Genomic DNA, 20858 nt, shown 5'->3' with positions numbered 1-20858 from the left:
CTGTAGAAAGATGATCCGGGCAGCGGAGTGAAGTCGAGACTGGAATGGGGAGAGGCAGGAGGTTTAGGAGTCAGAAAGGAGGCTGATGCAGAAATCTAGGCGGGAGAGGATGAGTGATTGGATTAAAGTGGTAGCAATTTGGATGGAGAAGAAAGGGCAGATTTTGGCCATGTCGTGAAGGTGGGACCGACAGGATTTGGTGATGGATTGAATATGTGGGTTGAATGACAGAGAGGCGTCAAGGATAACGCCAAGGCTACAGGCTTATGAGACGGGAAGGATGGTGGTGCCGTCTACAGTAACGGGAAAGTCCGGTTGAGGAGCGCGTTTGGGTGGGAAGATGAGGAGCTCTGATTTGGACATATTAAGTTTGAGGTGACGGAAGGACAGCCAAGGAGAGATGTCTCAAGACATCTCAAGTCAGGAGAAGATGAGAGCCTAGAGAGAGGGAGAGAGATCGGGGGAGGAGATGTAGATTTATACAATCATCTGCATAAAGATCGTAGTTGAAGCCAAGGAAAGGAATAAGTTCTCCAAGGGAATGAGTGTAGATGGAGACTAGATGGGAACACACAACTAAACGTTGGGGGACCCCCACAGTTAGAGGAAGGGAGGGAGGAAGAAGAACCCGCGAAAGAGACTGAAAATGGCCAGAGAGATAAAAGGAGAATCAGAAGATGATAGAGTCAATGAAGCCAAGGTTGGATAATGTTTCCAAGAGACGGCGGTGGTCGACAGTGTCAAAGGCAGCTGAGAGGGTGAGAAGGATTAGGATGGAGAAGAAGCCATTGGATTTGTCAAGAAAGAGATCATTGGTGACCTTTGAGAGGGTCGTTTCTGTAGAGTGAAGGGAACGGGAGACAGATTGGAGGGGGTCTAGAAGAGAATTGGAGAAGAGGAATTTGAGAAAGCAGGTGTAGATGACTCGCTCAAGGAGTTTGGAGAAGAAGGGGAGGAGGGAGATGGGGCGATAACCGGAGGGAGACGTGAGGTCAAGGGAGCCTTTTTTTTAGGATGGGGGAGATGTGGTCATAGTTGAAGGCAGAGGGGAAGAAGCCACTGGAGAGTGAACGGTTGAAGATGGTTGCTAGGGAGAGAAGGAGGGAGGAGGCGAGTGTTTTAATGAGGTGTGAAGGAATGGGATCCGATGCACGCTTTGGAGGGGGTGGCATTTGAGAGGAGGCAGGAGATCTCCTCCGGGGAAACTGCTGGGAAGGATGGGAAAGTTGAAGAGGGGGCCGGGAGGGAGAGGGACTCAGGAGGGGGAATTTGAGGGAGCTCACCCTTGATGGTGTTGATTTTCTTAATAAAGTAGTTGGCCAGCTCAATGGGGGCAAGAGAATGTGTCTGTTATAGTATTCTATTGTCCTCTCCCAAGAGCTTAGTAAAGTGCTCTGCACACAATAAGCTCTCAATAAATACGATTGACTGACTTGACTGGCTGACTCCCTGACAGACAGAAATCCTGCCATCAAGGAGCTTGTGGAGCCATACGAGGAACAGTCATTTAGATAAGAGAGTTACATTGCTAGCGTAAATCACAGAGGTTAAATCCTCTTATTTCTGGAATAATAGGATTTAAAGATTCCAAATGGAGGAAATTGCAGAGTATGTAGGTAAGTGCTTTGGGAATGGGTACGGGGTGAAGATAACGGGGGTAAAGATCCAAAGCCGTAGGTGATCAGAAGTGAGGATGAGTGGACTTAGGGAAGGCCTCTTGGAGGAGGTGAGATTTTAATTAGGCTTTGGAGGTGGAGAGAGTGGTGGGCTGATGGATAGGAAGTGGGAGGGAGTTCCAGGCCAGAGGCGGGATCTTGGCTTGTCTCATTCTTGGAGTCGCATCCGACCCATAGCAACGCCATGGACGCATCTCTCCCAGAAGGTCCCGCTCTCCATCTGCAATCCTTCCGGTAGTGGATTCACGGAGTTTTCTTAGGAGAAATTGGGCGGTTTACCATCACTTCCTTCCGCAAAGTCAACTTGAGTCATTTCCCTGGACTCTTTCCCGTGCCACTGCTGCCCGGCTCGGGGGAATTTTGACTTGTAGCCGATGGCCTGCCGTTCGCTAGCCACTTCCTAGCTTGGCCAGCTAGGAATGGAACGGACAGGCCTCTGCTTCACTCTCCCTCCCGTAGTCAGGACCGGTAGAGGACTGGAAACTCTCCAGGTACAGACCCGAGAGGGGCAGAGGTAGAAAAATAATAATAATAATGATAATGGTATTTGTTAAGTGCTTACTATATGTCAAGCACTGTTCTAAGATCTGAGGTAGATACAAGGCAATCAGGTTGGACACAGTTCCTGTCCCACATGGGGCTCACGGTCTTACTCTCCATTTTACAGATGAGGTCACTGAGGCACAGAGAAGTGAAATGACTCGCCCAAGGTCAGCGGTGAGATAGGCAGCTCAGGGTACAGTGAGGAAGTTGGAGCTCAAGAAGCAGAATGGCATAGTGGTTAGAGCCCCGGCTTGGGAGTCAGGAGGACCTGGGTTCTAATCCCGGTTCTACTACTTTGCTGTGTGACCATGACCGAGTCACTTCACTTTTCTGTGCCTCAGTTCCCTTATCTGTAAAATGAGGATCGAGACTGTGAGCCCTAGGGGGGACAGGAATTGTGTCCAACCCGATTTGCTTGTATCCACCCCAGCGCTTAGTACAGTGTCTGGCACACAATAAGCACCTAACAAATACCACAATTACAATTATAATTAATATAATAATGGAGAAGCAGCTCAGTGGAAAGAGCCCGGGCTTGGGAGTCAGAAGGTCAGGGGTTCTGATCCTGGCTCTGCCACTTGTCAGCTGTGTGACTTTGGACAAGTCACTTAACTTCTCTGCGCCTCAGTTACCTCATCTGCAAAATGGGGATGAAGACTGTGAGCCCCACATGGGACAACCTGATCACCTTGTGTCTATCCCAGCGCTTAGAACAGTGCTTGGCACCTAGTAAACGCTTAACAAATATCACTATTATTATTATTATAGTAAGCACTTAACAAATACCATCATCATCATCCTCATCAATTACTACTATGATGATAGAAAATCACCAAAGTAGGATAGGAGGGGACAAGTTGATTGAGCTCTTTAAAGCTAATAGAAAGTAGTCTCTGTTTGATGCAGAGGGGGACGGAGAACAGTGCTTGGCACATAGTAAGCGCTTAACAAATACCATCATCATCATTATCGCTGGAGTTTGGATGGAGAGAAAAAGGCAGATTTTAGCGATGTTGTGAAGGTTGAACTGACAGGTTTTGATGGCAGATTGGGTTTAATGAGAGTACAACTCTCTCGTCCTCTCCCAAGCGCTCAGTACAGCACTCTGCACACCGTAAATTAAGCTCCTTGAGGGTAGGAATCAAGTCTACTGACTCTCTTGTCCTCTCCCAGGGATTCAATTCTGGGCTCTCCACGTCATGATTCTATTTATTGCCATGGTTCTCGTCTGTCCGTCTCCCCCGATTAGACCGTAAGCCCGTCAGAGGGCAGGGACTGTCTCTATCTGTTACCGATTTGTCCATTCCAAGCGCTTAGTACAGTGCTCTGCACATAGTAAGCGCTCAATAAATACTATTGAATGAACACTGTAAGCTTCTTGAAGGCAAGAATCATGTCAGCTAACTCTATTGGACTCTCCCAAGCGCTCGGAACAGTGCTCTGCACACAGTAGATTCTAAGCCCCTAAAGGCAACGATCGTGTCTACTAACTCTATCGTCCTCTCCCAAGCGTCCAGTACAGTGTTCTCCACACGATATAGACTGTAAGCTCTGTGAGGGCAGGAATTGTGCCTGCAAACTATCACACTCCCCCGAACGCCAAGTCCAATGCTAGGCACTCAATCATTAGAGAAGCAGCGTGGCTTAATGGAAAAAGGCCAGGCTTGGGAGTCAGAGGTCGTGGGTTCTAATCCCGACTCCGCCAATTGTCAGCTGTGTGACTTTGGGCAAGTCATTTTACTTCTCTGGGTCTCAGTTATCTCATCTGTAAAATGGGGATGAAAACTGTGAGCCCCACCTGGGAGAACCTGATAACCTCATATCTCCCCTAGCGCTTATTCATTCATTCAGTCCTTCATTCCGTATTAATGAGGTAGAGACATTAATGAGATAGAGATATAATCCATCGTTATTATTATTATTATTATCAATAGTATGGATTGATTGGTTGGATGATCGATTGATCAAAGGATACGTCTATTCAGAGGTGAGTTTTCACAGACATGAGATTCTTAACAGATATAATCCTCTCGTTGCTGAGAAGCAGCGAGGCTCAGTGGAAAGATCCTGGGCTTGGGATTCAGTTGATGTGGGTTCTAATCTCTGCTCCACCATTTTTCTGCTGTGTGGACTTGGGCAAGTCACTTCACTTCTCTGTGCCTTAGTTACCTCATCTGTAAAATGGGGATGGAGACTGTGAACTCCACGTGCGATAACCTGATTACCTTGTATCTATCCCAGCACTTAGAACAGTGCTTGGCACATAGTAAACACTTAACAAATACCAAAATTATACAAGCGCTTAGCACAGTGCTCTGCACACAGTAAGTGCTCAATAAATATGATTGAATGAATGAATGAATGAATATGAGAGAGTTGGTAGACATGCTCCCCCCTCTCCAGGACCTTACAGTCTAACAATCAATCAGTCTATGGTATTTATTAAGTGCTTACTAAGTTCCTGGGGGAGTACGATCTCGCCTATCTCACCACCGACCTCTCGCCCTCGTCCTTCCGCTGGCCTGGACCGCCCTTTCTCCTCACGATAATAATAATAATAATGATAATAATGTTGGTATTTGTTAAGCGCTTACTATGTGCAGAGCACTGTTCTAAGCGCTGGGGTACATACAGGGTAATCGGGTTGTCCCACGTGAGGCTCACAGTTAATCCCCATTTTATAGATGAGGTAGCTGAGGCACAGAGAATTTAAGTGTCTTGCCCACAGTCACACAGCTGACAAGTGGCAGGGCCGGGATTCGAACTCATGACCTCTGATTCCCAAGCCCGAGCTCTTTCCACTGAGCCACGCTGCTTCTCTATGCATTGCATTGTCTGAATATCTGACAGACAATGACTCTCTCCCCCTTCAAAGCCTTACTGAAGGCCCAACTCCTCCAGGAAGCCTTCCCTGACTACGCTCCCTTTTTCCTCATCGCCCCCTCCCTTCCGCACCTCCCTGACCCGCTCCCTTTATTCATCCCTCCTTCCCAGCCCCACACCACTTATGTCCAGATTTGTCGTAAATTCATTCATATTCATTCATATTAATATCTAGACTGTAAGCTCGTTGTGGGCAGGGAATGTGCCTTTTCTTTGTTGTATTCTCCCAAGTGCTTAGTACAGTGCTCTGCACACAGTAAGCACTCAATAAATGATGATGACGATGATTATGGTCCTCCACTTGTCAGCTGGGTGACTGTGGGCAAGTCACTTCTCTGGGCTTAAGTTCCCTCATCTGTAAATTGGGGATTCACTGTGAGCCTCACGTGGGACAACTTGATTACCCTGTATCTACCTCAGCGCTTAGAACAGTGCTCTGCACATAGTAAGCGCTTCAAAAATACCAGCATCATTATTATTATTATTATTATTATTAAGTACTTACTATGTGCCAAGCACTGTTCTAAGTGCTGGGGTAGGTACAAGGTTACAAGGTCCCAGGTGGAGCTCAAAGTCTTAATCCCCATTTTACAGATGAGATAACTGAGGGCTCAGAGAAGTGAAGGGACTTGCCCAAAGTCACACAGCTGACAAGTGGCAGAGTCGGGATTAGAACCCACGACCTCCGACTCCCCTGCTCTTCCCTCTAAGCCATGTTGTTTAGCAGAATTAGCAGAATGTTCCCTGCTCATAATGAGTTTAGTCTATAGAGGGACATCCCCGTTGAACTACTTCAGCCCCTCCTTTTTAAGCTAAAGATATTTATTTCATTAATATTTCTGGCATTTGTGGTTACCTTGTGCCAAGCGCTGTGTTAAGCACTGGGCTACATGAAAGATAATCTAGTCCCATTTGGGTATCCCAATCAAAGGGGGAGGAAGTAGGATTTAATCCTCACTGTACAGATGTGGAAACTGAGGCCCAGAGAAGTTAACTCAATTCCTCAAGGCCACGCAGCAGTTAAGGGGCAGAGCCGGGATCGGAACCCACATTCTCTGACTGCCAGGTTGAAACAATAATAATAATGATAATAATAATCATTATAGCGTTTGCTAAGCGCTTACTATGTGCCAGGCACTGTTCTAAACCCTGGGGTGGATACAAGGTCATCAGGTTGAACACAGCCCATGTCCCACGTGGGACTCACAGTCTTCATCCCCATTATTACAGATGAGAGAACAGAGGTGCAGAGAAGTCAAGTGACTTACCCAAGGTCACACAGCAGACTGGTGGCAGAGCCGGGATTAGAACCCAGGTCCTCTGACTCCCAGATCCAGGTCCTTTCCATCAGGCCAGGCTGCTGAGATTATTTATTTCGAGGGCTCTGTTGGTAAATATTTTTTCCCCCCGTCTTCCCCCTTAAGAGTGGGAGCTCCTCTTGGGCGGGAACCCGGACTTTTGCTTCTGATTTATATTCCCGAGGGCTTAGTCATTCATTCAGTAGTATTTATTGAGCGCTTACTATGTGCAGAGCACTGTACTAAGCGCTTGGAATGTACAACTGGGCAACAGATAGAGACCATCTCTGCCCATTGCCGGGCTTACAGTCTAATCAGGGGAGACGGACAAAAACAAGACAACTTAATCGCAATAAATAGAATCAAGGGGATGGACACCTCATTAACCAAAGAAGTAGGGTAATAAAAATATACACAAATGAGCACAGTGCTTGGGGAGGGGGAGAGAGAGGGGGAGGAGCAGAGGGAAAGGGGGTAAAGGGGGCTTAGCTGAGGGGAGGTGAAGGGGGGGCGGAGAGGGAGCAGAGGGAGCAGAGGAAAGATGCACCGCGCCCACTAGGCGCTCAGTAAGTGCTCCTCCCGCAACTATTCAGTCTGTACTTCACTCCGCTGCCCTGATTATCCTTCTACAGACACGCTCTGGGCATGTCACTCCCCTCCTCAAAGATCTCCAGTGGTTGCCTATCAACCTTCGCATGAAGCAAAAACTCCTCACTCTTGGTTTCCAAGTACTCCATCCCCTTGCCCCCTCCTACCTCACCTCCCTTCTCTATTTTATTGTATAAAAATAATTAATAGAATAAAAAAAATTCTATTTTGATGGTATCGATGCCTGTCTACTTAAGTTGTTTTGTTTTGTTGTCTGTCTCCCCCTTCTAGACTATGAGCCCTTTGTCGGGTAGGGATTGTCTCCGTCCGTTGCCGAACGGTACTTTCCAAGCGCCCAGTACAGTGCTCTGCACCCAGGAAGCGCTCAATAAATACAACCGAATGAATGAACCCTTAGGCCGCCGATAAACGACGGCGGTCAAAACTCCGAACGTAACAGTCGTGGAGAACGAACGCCGATGGAGTGATTAATTAACAACCTCTCCAAAGTCCAACTCTGCAACTCTCGCTAAGGCCGGGGATTTTAGAAACCGTCCACGTCTACTTCCTCTGTCAGACCTGCCGTTTCCCCGCGTAATATAAGCCCGCTTAAAGGCATCAATCTTTAAAAAAAGTAGACTTCTGTTTTACGGCCGCACCTGCTTTGCAATACAAATGACATAATTACTCGTTTCTGGCTGGAGGGAGTCCGGTTCTGCAAGTTCATTTTTTAAATGCAAATCTTATTAAGTATTTTATCCTAAAATGGCTAATGCAAAAAGAGCAGCCTCAGACTAAGATGGACAACGTACCTCCAAAATAAATAGTAAGGGGGGTAATGAAACCTGAATTAATCAGTGTACTGGAAATGGAATTGATTACTTATTGAAATATGTTAACACGGCATAATGGGGAACTACTGCCCGAGTCAGATATACAATAATCCTCCATGAATCACTGCAGGGGTAGGAGGAGGGTGGAGGCCGGATCAACAGGGGCCCAGAAATAAAAGCTTTTCATAAAAATCTAGACACCCATAACATTTATGGCCGTTTCCCATTAGTTCTTCAAGAAGGAGCCAATTACTGAGCGGGCTACTTATTTTAGACTGCAAATTTTAATGATGCCGCAATCGTTATCTACTTGAAGAACTAAAAACGGCTCAAACGTGCGAAAGCCATTTCCAAATCGGAGAAGAGACGGCAGCTTCTGTACTTTGCCCCCCGGCTAAGCCCCCCTCTCCTCTTCTCCCACTCCCTTCTGCGTCGCCCCGACTCGCTCCCTTTCTTCATCCCCCCTCCCGGCCCCGCTCATGTCCATCTCCGTCCTTTACTTATGTCTATTTGTATCTGCAGCTCCCTCTGGGCTGTAAGCTCGTTGTGGACGGGGGAGATGCCTGTTTATCATTCTATTGTACTCTCCCAAGCGCTTAGTACAGTGCTCTGCACACAGTGAGCGCTCAATAACTACGTCTGCGTGAATGAAGTGCTCTGAGACCTCAGTTGTTTTTTTCCAGAGAGACCCTGGCTTTTCAGGCCGTGGGATTCTCAAAAGCCAAGCAGAAGGGTTTGTCTTCCAAAAAAAGCGTGCCTCTTATGACTCTCGGGCTATCGAAAATTGTACGGGGTTTTCGAGTCGATCGATCCGTCAATTGTATTTACTGAATAATACTAATTTTGGTGTTCGTTAAGCGCTTATTAAGTGCCAGGTTCTGTTCTAAGCGCTGGGGTAGAGAGAAGCTATTGGGGTTGGATACAGTCCCCGTCCTCCATAGGGCTCAACAGTATTGTTCTCATCTGTCCGTCTCCCCCGATTCAATTGTAAGTCCGTCAAAGGGCAGGGACCGTCTCTATCTGTTGCCGACTTGTACATTCCAAGCGCTCGGTACAGTGCTCTGCACAGAGTAAGCGCTCAATAAATACTATAGATTTATTTTGCGGATGAAGTTAAGTGACTTGCCCAAGGTCACACAGCAGACAAATGGCAGAGCCGGGATTAGAACCCAAGTCCCTCTGACTCACGGCCCCTTGCTCTTTCCACTAGGCCGTGTTGGTTCTACGCTTCCTGAGCGCTTCATAATGATGTTGGTTTTTGTTAAGCGCTTACTATGTGCCAAGCACTGTTCTCAGCGCTGGGGTTAGATACAAGGTGATCAGGTTGGCCCACGTAGGGCTCACATTCTTCATCCCCATTTTCCAGATGAGGTCACTGAGGCCCAGAGAAGTGCAGTGACGTGCCCAAAGTCAAACAGCTGACAGGTGGCTGAGCCGGGATTAGAACCCATGACCTCTGACTCCCAAGCCGGGGCTTTTTCCACTGAGCCACGCTGCGCTGTTCTAAGTACTTGGGAAAGTACAATGTAAAAGAGACATTCCCCGCCCACAACGAGCTTACGGTCTACAGGGGGAGAATTAAGCGGTGAGGGGCTGGGGAGGGGGACGAATAAAGCGAGCAAATCAGGGTGACGCAGAAGGGGATGAAAGAAAGGAAAAGAAGACGTAGTCAGTCAGGGAAGACCTCTTGGAGGGGATGGGCATTCCATAATAGTTGTAGAATTAGTTTAACACTTACTAGTGGAAAAAGCCCGGGCTTGGGAGTCAGAGGTCATGGGTTCTAATCCGGCCTCCGCCACCTGTCAGCTGTGTGACCTTGGGCCAGTCACTTCACTTCTCTGGGCCTCATCTGGAAAATGGGGATGAAGACTGGGAGCCCCATGTGGGACAACCTGTTGTATCTAGCCCAGTGTTTAGAACGGTGCTTGGGACACAGTAAGCGCTTAACGAATACCATTTTTATTATTATTATTATTGTTAATTTTTACTATGTGCCAAGCACGGGAATAAGCACTGGGGAGGATACTGCACAGACAAATCAGACACAGACCTTGTCCCACATGATAATAATAATGATGGCATTGGTTAAGCGCTTACTATGCGCCAGGCACTGAACTAAGCGATGGGGTGGATACAAGCAAATCGGTTTGGACACAGTCCCTGTCCCATGTGAGGCTCACAGTCTCCATCCCCATTTTCCAGATGAGGCAACTGAGGCCCAGAGAAGTGAAGTGACTCACCCAAGGTCACAGAGCAGACAAGGGGAGGAGCAAAGATTAAAACCCATGACCTTCTGACTCTCGGCCTGGGCTCCGTCCGCTGCTCCATGCAGCTTCTCCACATAATAATAATAATAATAATAATGTTGGGATTTGTTAAGCGCTTACTATGTGCAGAACACTGTTCTAAGCGCTGGGGGAGATACAGGGTGATCAGATTGTCCCACGTGAGGCTCACAGTCTTCATCCCCATTTTACAGATGAGGGAACTGAGGCCCAGAGAAGTGAAGTGATTTTGCCCACAGCCGCACAGCTAACACGTGGCAGAGCTGTGATTCGAACCCATGACCTCCAACGCCCAAGCCCAGTCTCTTTCCACTGAGCCACACTGCTTGACATTCACAGTCTTAGTAGGAGGGAGAACGGGTATTTAATCCCCATTTAGCCCCCTCTAGACTTTAAACTCCCTGTGGGCAGGGAACCTGTTAACCAGCTCGGTTATACTCTCCTCTCCCAAGCGTTTAGTACAGTGTTCCGCACACAGTAAGCGCTCAGCGACTGATTTTACAGATGAGGAAATAGAGGCACGGAGAAGTTAAGTGACTTGCCCAGGGTCACGCATCCACCTCATAAACGCTGGAAAAAATACCCCAATTTAACTTCTCCGGGCCTCAGCTCCCTCCTCTGCAAAATGGGGATTCAATAGTATTTCTGGAGCGCTTACTATGTGCAGAGCGCTGTACTAAGCGCTTGGAATGAACAAGTCGGCAACAGTCGGGATTAGGACTGTGAGCCTCACGTGGGCCAACCTGCTGACCCTGTATCTCCCCCAGCGCTTAGAACAGTGCTCTGCACATAGTAAGCGCTTCACAAACGCCAACATGATTATTATTATTAATCTGCAGCTAGGAGCGAGAGGATAATGAGGGAAATTGAGTTTACACTTTGCTGAAGTGAGAGGTTCCCAACTGCTTCTTGCTTGGCTCGTTAGCATATCAATGGGATCCCTGAGGAAAATTTTAGCAGCAGAGATTTTCGTCTGACTTCTCCAGAGAATTCTACCCACCTCCCGCCTCTCCCGGCCGGGGAACTTCTCTTGTCAAAGAACTTTTCATTCTGATTTTTTATTCGGCGCCTACTCTGTGCAGAGCACTTTCCCGAGCACTTAATAATAATAATAATAATAATAATAATAATGCTGGTATTTGTTAAGCGCTTACTAAGCGCTGGGGGATACAAGGTGATCAGGTTGTCCCACGTGGGGCTCACAGTTTTAACCCCCATTTTAATAATAATAATAATGTTGGTATTTGTTAAGCGCTTACTATGTGCAGAGCACTGTTCTAAGCGCTGGGGTAGACACAGGGGAATCAGGTCGTCCCATGTGGGGCTCATAGTCTTAATCCCCATTTTACAGATGAGGTCACTGAGGCCCGGAGAAGTTAAGTGACTTGCCCATTTTAATAACGTTGGTATTTGTTAAGCGCTTGCTATGTGCAGAGCACTGTTCTAAGCGCTGGGGGAGACACAGAGTAATCAGGTCGTCCCACGCAAGGATCACAGTCTTCATCCCCATTTTACAGATGAGGGAACCGAGGCCCAGAGAAGTGAAGTGACTCGCCCCCAGTCACACAGCTGGCAAGCGGCGGAGCCGGGATTCGAACCCATGAACTCTGACTCCCAAGCCCGGCCTCTTTCCACTGCGCCTCGCTGCTTCTCTACAGGGTCATCAGGTTGTCTCACGTGAGGCTCCCAGGCTTCATCCCCATTTTCCAGATGAGGGAACTGAGGCCCAGAGAAGTGAAGTGACTTGCCCAAGGTCACACAGCCGACAAGCGGTGGAGCGGGGTTTCGAACCCACGACCTCTGACTCCCACGCCCGGGCTCTTTCCACTGAGCCACGCTGCTTCTCAAGACAAGAGCAGGTAGTCACTGTCTGTACCCCAAAGCCTACAGCGTGCGCAGCCCTGTATTAATTCGTTCAGTTGTATTTATTGGGCGCTTACTGTGTGCAGAGCACTGTGCTAAGTGCTTGGGTAAGTATAAAACATTCATGCCCATGACGAACTTCAATAGTATTTATTTCAATAGTATTTATTGAGCGCTTACTATGTGCAGAGCACTGTACTAAGCGCTTGGGATGAACAAGTCGGCAACAGATAGAGACGGTCCCTGCCGTTTGACGGGCGCACGGTCTAATCGGACTGTCTGGTCTAACTTACTGTCTAGAGGGGAGATGGATATTAAGTGCTTAGTACAGTGCTCAATAAGTACGATTGAATGGATTAATGCATCGTGCCTCAGTGGAACGAGCCCGGGCTTGGGAGTCAGAGGTCACGGGTTCGAATCCCTGCTCTGCCACTTGCCAGCTGTGTGACCGTGGGCAAGTCACTTCACCTCTCTGTACCTCAGTTCCCTCATCTGTAAAATGGAGATTAAGACTGTGAGCCTCACGTGGGACAACCTGATAGCCAGTGTCCACCCCAGCGCTTAGAACAGTGCTCTGCACCTAGTAAGCGCTTAACAAATACCAACATTATTATTATTAATATAAATAAATGACAGATATGGACATAAATGCTGTGGGACTTGGGGGTGGAGGGAGCAAGTCGGAGCGACGCAGAAGGGAGTGGGAGAAGAGGAAAGGAGAGGTTAGTCTGGGAGGGCTTCTTGGAGGAGATGGGCCTTCAATATGGCCTTGAAGCCGGGGAGAGTCATTGTGGGATTCGAGGAGGGAGGGCGTTTCAGGCCAGAAGCAGGACGGGGGCCAGGGGTCGGCGGCAAAATAGTTGAGACGGAGGCCCAGGGAGGAGGTTGGCATCAGATGAGCACCGGATCTAGCGTGGCTCAGTGGAGACATCCCGGGCTTGGGAGTCAGAGGTCATGGATTCGAATCTCCACTCTGCCCCTTGTCAGCTGTGTGACTGTGGGCAAGTCACTTCACTTCTCTGTGCCTCAGTTCCCTCATCTGTCTGGGGATGAAGACTGTGAGCCTCACATGGGACAATCTCATTCCCCTGTATCTCCCCCAGCGCTTAGAACAGCGCTCTGCACGTAGTAAGAGCTTAACGAATACCAACATCATTATTATTATTATGAGCGGAGCGTGCGGGCTGGGAGGGAGAAGGAGAGAAGGGAGGGGAGGTGGGAGGGGGAGAGGGGAAGGACGGCTTTAAAGCCGATGGTGAGGAGTTTCTGTTTGATACGGCGGTGGATGGGCTGGAGTTTCTTGAGGAGCGGGGTGACATGTTCTGAATGTTTTTGTAAAAAAAAAACGATCCAGGCAGTAGTCAAGAAAGGAGGCTGGGAGGTCAGCAAGGAGGCTCTTGCAGTAACCCAGGTGGGAGAGGATGAATGATTGGATTAATAATAATAATAATGTTGGTATGTTAAGCGCTTACTATGTGCCAAGCCCTGTTCTAAGTGCTGAGATAGACACAGGGTCATCAGGTCGTCCCACGGGGGGTTCACAGTCTTCATCCCCCATTTACCGATGAGGTTACTGAAATCCAGAGAATAATAATAATAACAGTAATGATAAGGATGGTATTTGTTAAGCGTTTATTACGTTCCATGCACTGTTCTAAGTGCTGGGGGGTTTACAGGGTCATCAGATTGTCTCATGTGAGGCACCCAGTCTTCATCCCCATTTTACAGATGAGGTAACCGGGCCCAGAGAAGTGAAGTGACTTGCCCAAGGTCACACAGCTGACAAGTGACCTGGCCAGGATTAGAACCCACGACCTCTGACTCCCTAAGCCCGGGCTCTTTCCACTAAGCCACGCTGCTTCACGAAGCATGGAAGCCGTTCGGATGGAGAGGCAAAGGCAGATTTTAGCCATGTGGCGAAGGTGGGACCGACGGGATTTAGTGATGGATTGAACACGTGGGTTGAATAAGAGAGAGGAGTCAAGAATAACACCGAGGTTATAATAATAATAATATTGTTGGTATTGTTAGGCACTTACTATGTGCAGAGCACTGTTCTAAGCACTGGGGTAGATACAGGGTGATCAACTTGTCCCATGTAGGCTCACAGTCTTCATCCCCATTTTACAGATGAGGGAACTGAGGCCCAGAGAAGTGAAGTGACTTGCCCAGAGTCACACAGCTGACAAGTGGCAGAGCCGGGAATCAAACCCATGACCTCTGACTCCCAAGCCCGGGCTCTTTCCACCGAGCCACGCTGCTTCTCTTATGGGCTTGTGAGACAGAAAGGACGGTGGTGCCGTCTACAGTGAAGGGAAAATCATGGGGACGATGATCCCTACCCAACAACGGGCTCATGGTCTAGAAGCGGGGAGACAGAACTAAATGAAACAATAGGCAGGCATCAATAGCATCAATATAAATAAATAGAATTATGGATATAATAATAATAATAATAATGTTGGTATTTGTTAAGCGCTTACTATGTGCAGAGCACTGTTCTAAGCGCTGGGGGAGATACAGGGTCATCAGGTTGTCCCTCATGAGGCTCACAGTTAATCCCCATTTTCCAGATGAGGGAACTGAGGCACAGAGAAGAGAAGTGACTCGCCCACAGTCACACAGCTGACGAGTGGCAGAGCCGGGGGTCGAACCCGTCACCTCTGACTCCGAAGCCCAGGCTCTTTCCACTGAGCCACGATACACATCTCTGATAAAATAGAATAACAAATATGTAGATGTATAGACAAGTGTTGTGGGGTGAGGAAGGGGTAGAGCAGAGGGAGCTGGGGAGGGGAGGAAGAACGGAGGAAAAGGGGGGCTGAGTGTGGAAAGGCCTCCCGGAGGAGGCGACCTCTCAGGAGGGCTTTGAAGGGGGGAAGAGAGTGAGTTCGGCGGAGGTGAGGAGGGAGGGCGTCCCGGGACGGCGGGAGGACGCGGGCCGGGGGTCGACGGCGGGACGGGCGAGAACGGGGGACGGCGAGGAGGCGGGCGGCGGAGGAGCGGAGCGGGCGGGGTGGGCGGTGGAAAGAGAGAAGGGAGGAGAGGTAGGAGGGGGCGAGGGGACGGACGGCCTCGAAGCCCAGAGTGAGAAGTTTCCGTTTCGTGCGGAGGTCGACGGGCAACCACTGGAGGTTCTTGAGGAGGGGAGTGACAGGCCCAGAGCCTTTCTGCGGCAGGATGGGTCGGGCGGCGGAGTGAAGAAGAGACCGGAGCGGGGAGAGACGGGAGGAAGGGAGATCGGAGAGAAGGCTGACGCGATAATCCAGTGGGGAGAGGATGAGTGACTGTACTAACGTGGAAGCCATTTGGATGGAGAGGAAAGGGCGGATCTTGGCGATGTTGCGAAGGTGAGACCGGCGGGTGTTGGTGACGGACTGGATGTGTGGGGGGAAGGAGAGAGCGGAGCCGAGGATGACACCAAGGCTGGGGGCCCGTGAGACGGGAAGGACGGTCGCGCCGTCCACGGTGACGGGAAAGTCAGGGAGAGGACGGGGTTTGGGAGGGAAGAGAAGGAGCTCGGTTTTGGTCATGTTGAGTTTGAGGTGGCGGGCCGACATCCAGGTGGAGACGTCCTGGAGGCGGGAGGAGAGGCCAGCCTGGAGGGAGCCCTTTGACCTTCCATTCCATTTGTATATCGGTTATTTATTTATTTATATTAATGTCTGTCTCCCCTTTCTAGACTGTTAGCTAGCTGTGGGCAGGGAATGTCTTTCTCTTGTTCTACTGTACTCTCCCACGCGTGGTACAGTGCTCTGCACACAGTAGGTACGCAATAAATACGATGGAAGGAATGAAAGAATGAATAGGTTACAGTGCCCAATTTGTCACTTTTTTTAAAAAATGGAATTTGTTTCGTGCTGATTGTGTGATATGTTAAGCGCTTCCCACGTGTCAGGCACCGTACTAAGTGCTGGGATGGCTGCAAACTAATAATAATAGTAATAATAATGGCATTTGTTAAGCGTTTACTATGTGCTAGGCACTGTTCTGAGCGCTAGGGTAGATATAATCGGGTTGGATGCAGTCCCTGTCCCATAATGGGCTCACGGTCTTAATCCCCATTTCACCGATGAGGGAACTGAGGTACAGAGGAAGTGAAGTGACTTGCCCAAGGTCACACAGCAGACAAGCGGCAGAGCAGAGATTAGAACCCAGGCCCTCTGATTCCCACTTTCCACTCGGCCACGCCGCTTCGCTACACTTTCTTGTTCTTTCATTCCTTTTAAAGTACACGGCCCGATTTGTCAACCTTTTTTAAAAATACAGTATCCGTTAAGTCCTTACTATGTACTAAGCACTATTAGTACCCTGGGAAGCAGCGCGGCTCAGTGGAAAGAGCCCGGGCTTGGGAGTCAGAGATGGTGGGTTCTAATCCCAGCTCCGCCGCTCGTCAGCTGGGTGACTTTGAGCAAGTCACTTCGCTTCTCTGGGCCTCAGTTCCCTCATCTGTCAAATGGGGATTAAAACCGTGAGCCCCACCTGGGACAACCCGATGACCTTGTATCCCCCCCAGTGCCTAGAGCAGTGCTTTGCCCATAGTAAGCGCTTCATAAATGCAATCATTATTAGTAGTAGTAGTAGTACAGCCCTTAGAACAGTGCTTGACACATAGTAAGCGCTTAACAAACTCCACCATTATCATTATTATTACTAAGCCCTGGAGAAGATATAAATTAATCAGGTAAAATACAATCCCTATCCCACTTAAGGCTCGCAGTCTCAATCCCCTATTCATGGAGGAGGGAACTGAGGCTCAGAGGAGCAAAGCGACCATCCCAAGGTCACCCAGCAGACCAGAGGCGGAGCCGGGATTAGAACCCAGGTCCCCCGTCTCCCAGGCCCGGGCTCTTTCCGCTAGGCCCCGCCGCTTCTCAACGCTTCCTTGTTCTTCCGTTCCATGTATTTCACACTGCCCATTTCTGTCACCCCTTCCCCTTTCATCTCTGCGGTGGGGGCGGTCCATCTCTTGGAGGACTGACGCTCTTTCTGCTTCATTTTTCACATTAAAAATCCCTACCACGAGCAATACCGCCCCCGGTAGTTAGTTAAAGAAGTATTCCGTCACCTTTCCCCTCCGCGGAGCTCACAAAGTAATCTAAACCCTGCACATTAAGGGAGAGATCAAACGGGCCGGCGGCTGGTAGCCGGCTCGGTTTGTGGGTTGCCAGTTTCTGAGGCGGAGATAAGGACGCGCGAAGCCTTCCCGTGCCACCTCACCCCCAAAATTGAGCTCGCCGGGGAATACGGCCGATGCCGAGAGGAGATAAATTGAGAGAGAGAAAGGGGGAGGGAGAAATCGGCCCAGAGAGATAAAAATAAAAAAAAAAAAAACCAACTTGGGCAAACTGGGCGAGGTAGAAATATTTTCTGGAAATAAAATGTCACATTGTTTATCGTCATACGATCACTGTGGAATATATATTTCCGCGGATGAATTCCAATCCAGGTAGCGCCTAACAGGGCCTGCAACGAGATGCCCTCGCTCCTCACGTCTGCCAAACTAGCTCTCTTCCCTCCTTCAAAGCCCTACTGAGAGCTCACCTCCTCCAGGAGGCCTGCCCAGATCGAGCCTTCCCTTTTCCTCCGCTCCTCCTCCCCTCCCCGTCGCCCCGACTCCCTCCCTCTGCTCTCCCCCCTTCCCCGCCCCACGGCAGCGGTGTATATTTGTACATATTTATTATTCTATTTATTTTATTAATGCTGTGTCTATATCTATAATTCTATTTATCTATCTTGATGGCATCGATGCCTGCCTACTTGTTCGGACTTGCCGCCCGTCTTCCCCCTTCTCGACCGTGAGCCCGTTGTCGGGTAAGGACGGTCTCTATCCGTTGCCCAGTTGTACTTTCCAAGCGCTGAGTACAGTGCTCGGCACACAGTAAGCGCTCAATAAATACGATTGAATGAAATGAATGAGGACACGCCGTTTGGGCCTGGGTCTGGAAGTGTCTGCCACCAGCCTGCCGTGTGACCTTGGATAAGTCCCCTAATTTTTGTGGTCCTTCGTTTTCTCATTTGTAAAATGTTGACTGGATCCCCCTCTCCCTCCATCTTACACTGTGAGCCCCACATGGGACAAGGACTTGGGTTCTAATCGCGCCTCCTCCACCTGTCCGCCGCATGACCTCGGGCAAGTCACTTCACCTCTCTGTGCCTCTGTCACCTCATCTGTAAAATGACGATGGAGTCCGTGAGCCCCGTGGGGGACAACCTGATTCCCTTGTATTTACCCCAGCGCTTAGAACAGTGTTTGGCACATAGTAAGCGCTTAAAAATCCCATCATTATTATCATATAAAACAAGACTGGTTCTGCTCTGGTTGTCTTGTATCTGTTGTTGTCTTACGCCGTCGAGTCATCCCCGAACCAGAGCCCCGACCCAGATCCCCCCACCTCCACCTGCCATCGTTCCGGTTGGTGGATCGTGTAGCTACCCCAGCACTAAGCCCATTCATTCATTCTTTCATTCATTCAGGGGTATTTACTGAGCGCTTACTGTGCGCAGAGCACTGTACTAAGCACTTGGAAAGTACAATTCGGCAACAGATAGAGACAATGCCTACCCAACGACGGGCTCGCAGTCTAGAACGGGGGACATGGACAACGAAACAAGTAGCCCACTGCTTGGCATAGAGAAAGTGCTTAGCAAACACTATATCATGAATTTAGATAATAATAATAATGATGTCGGTGTTTGTTAAGCGCTTACTATGTGCAGAGCACTGTTCTAAGCGCTGGGGTAGATACAGGGTCATCAGCCTGTCCCACGTGAGTCTCACGGTCTTCATCCCCATTTTCCAGATGAGGGAACTGAGGCACCGAGAAGTGAAGTGACTCGCCCACAGTCACACAGCTGACGAGTGGCGGAGCTGGAATTTGAACCCATGACCTCTGACTCCCAAGCCTGGGCTCTTTCCACTGAGCCACGCTGTAGATGATAATAATAATAATAATAATGTTGGCCTTTGTTAAGCGCTTACTACGTGCAGAGCACCGTTCTAAGCGCTGGGGGAGATACAGGCTCATCGGGATGTCCCGCGTGAGGCTTACAGTCTTCATCCCCATATTCAGGTGAGGGAACTGAGGCACAGAGAAGTTAAGTGACTTGCCCACAGTGGCAGATCCGCGATTCGAACCCATGACCTCTGACTCCCAAGCCCGGGCGCTTTCCGCTGAGTCACGCAGGTTGCGTCATAACCCCAAAATAGATCTTTAGGGACCACCTTTACCGTCGGCTTTAAGGGTCTCGGTCTCCTCGCCCCCTCCTACCTCACCTGGCTGCTCGCCTACTCCTAGAGATAGAGACTCCTACTGTCTCTGTCTGTTGCCGACTTGTTCATTCCAAGCGCTTAGTACAGTGCTCTGCGCATAGTAAGCGCTCAATAAATACTATTGAATGAATGAATGAATGAATGAATGAATACTCGGCCCCGGCCCGCACACTCCGCTCCTCTGACGCCAACCTACTCTCCGACCCCGATCTCGTCCATCTCCCCGCCGACCCCTCGCCCACGTCCTCCCTCTTCCCTGAATCTCCATCCCCCTTCATACCCAGCTCTCCCCTTCCTCGAAGCCCTCCCACAATCCCGACTCCTCCAGGAAGTCTTCCCTGAGGAATCTCTCAATTATTTACTCAATCAGTGGTATTTTTTAATGGTATTTACTATGCGACGAGTAATAATAGCTAATAATAATAATGATGGTATTTGTTAAGTGCTTACTATGTGCCCAGCGTTCTTCTCTGCACTGGGGTAGATACAACCTGATGACCCTGTATCTCCCCCAGCGCTTAGAACGGTGTTCTGCACATAGTAAGTGCTTAACAAATACCAACATTATCATTATTATTATTGAGGTCATCAGGTCGTCCCCCGTGGGGCTCACAGTCTTCCTCCCCATTTTACAGATGAGGGAACCGAGGCCCAGAGAAGCGAAGCGATTTGCCCAGGGTCACACCGCAGACAATCCCGGCTCTGCCACTTGTCAGCTGTGTGAACCTGGGCAAGTCGCTTCGCTTCTCTGGGCCTCGGTTCCCTCTTCTGTAAAATGGGGAGGAAGACTGTGAGCCCCACGGGGGACGACCTGATGACCCTGGATCTCCCCCAGCGCTTAGAACAGTGCTCGGCACATAGTAAGCACTTCACAAATACCAACATTATTATTATTATTATTACAGATGGCGGAGCCAGGATTAGAACCCGGGTCCTCTGAATCCCAAGCCCGGGATCTTCCCACTAAGCCACGCTTCTTCTCTCATACTGTACTGTAGTAATGCCAAGTAATAATAATAATAATAATAATAATAATGTTGGTGTTTGTTAAGCGCTTACTATGTGCAGAGCACTGTTCTAAGCGCTGGGGTAGATACAAGGTAATCAGGTTGTCCCACATGAGGCTCACAGTCTTCCTCCCCATTTTACAGACGAGGTAACTGAGCCACAGAGAAGTGAAGTAATAATGTTAGTATTTGTTAAGCGCTTATTACGTGCCGAGCACATCAGGATGTCCCACGGGAGGCTCACAGTCAATCCCCATCTTCCAGATGAGGTAACTGAGGCCCAGAGAAGTGAAGTGACTCACCCACAGTCACCCAGCTGACAAGTGGCAGAGCTGGGATTCGAACTCATGACCTCTGACTCCAAAGCCCGGGCTCTTTCCACTGAGCCACACCGCTTCTCTTGCCCACAGTCACACAACTGACAAGTGGCAGAGCCGGGATTCGATCCCATGACCTCTGACTCCCAAGCCCGGGCTCCTTCCACTGAGCCACGCTGCTTCTCGGTAAGTAATAATAATAATAACGTTGGCATTTGTTTAGCGCTTCCTAGGTGCAGAGCACCGTTCTAAGCGCTGGGGGAGATACAGGGTCATCGGGTTGTCCCACGTG

The sequence above is a fragment of the Ornithorhynchus anatinus genome, chromosome 2, assembly GCF_004115215.2.
Source record: "Ornithorhynchus anatinus isolate Pmale09 chromosome 2, mOrnAna1.pri.v4, whole genome shotgun sequence".
NCBI classification, from domain to species: domain Eukaryota; kingdom Metazoa; phylum Chordata; class Mammalia; order Monotremata; family Ornithorhynchidae; genus Ornithorhynchus; species Ornithorhynchus anatinus.
The sequence above is the reverse complement of the archived record's forward strand: the minus strand, read 5'-3'. Positions refer to the sequence as shown.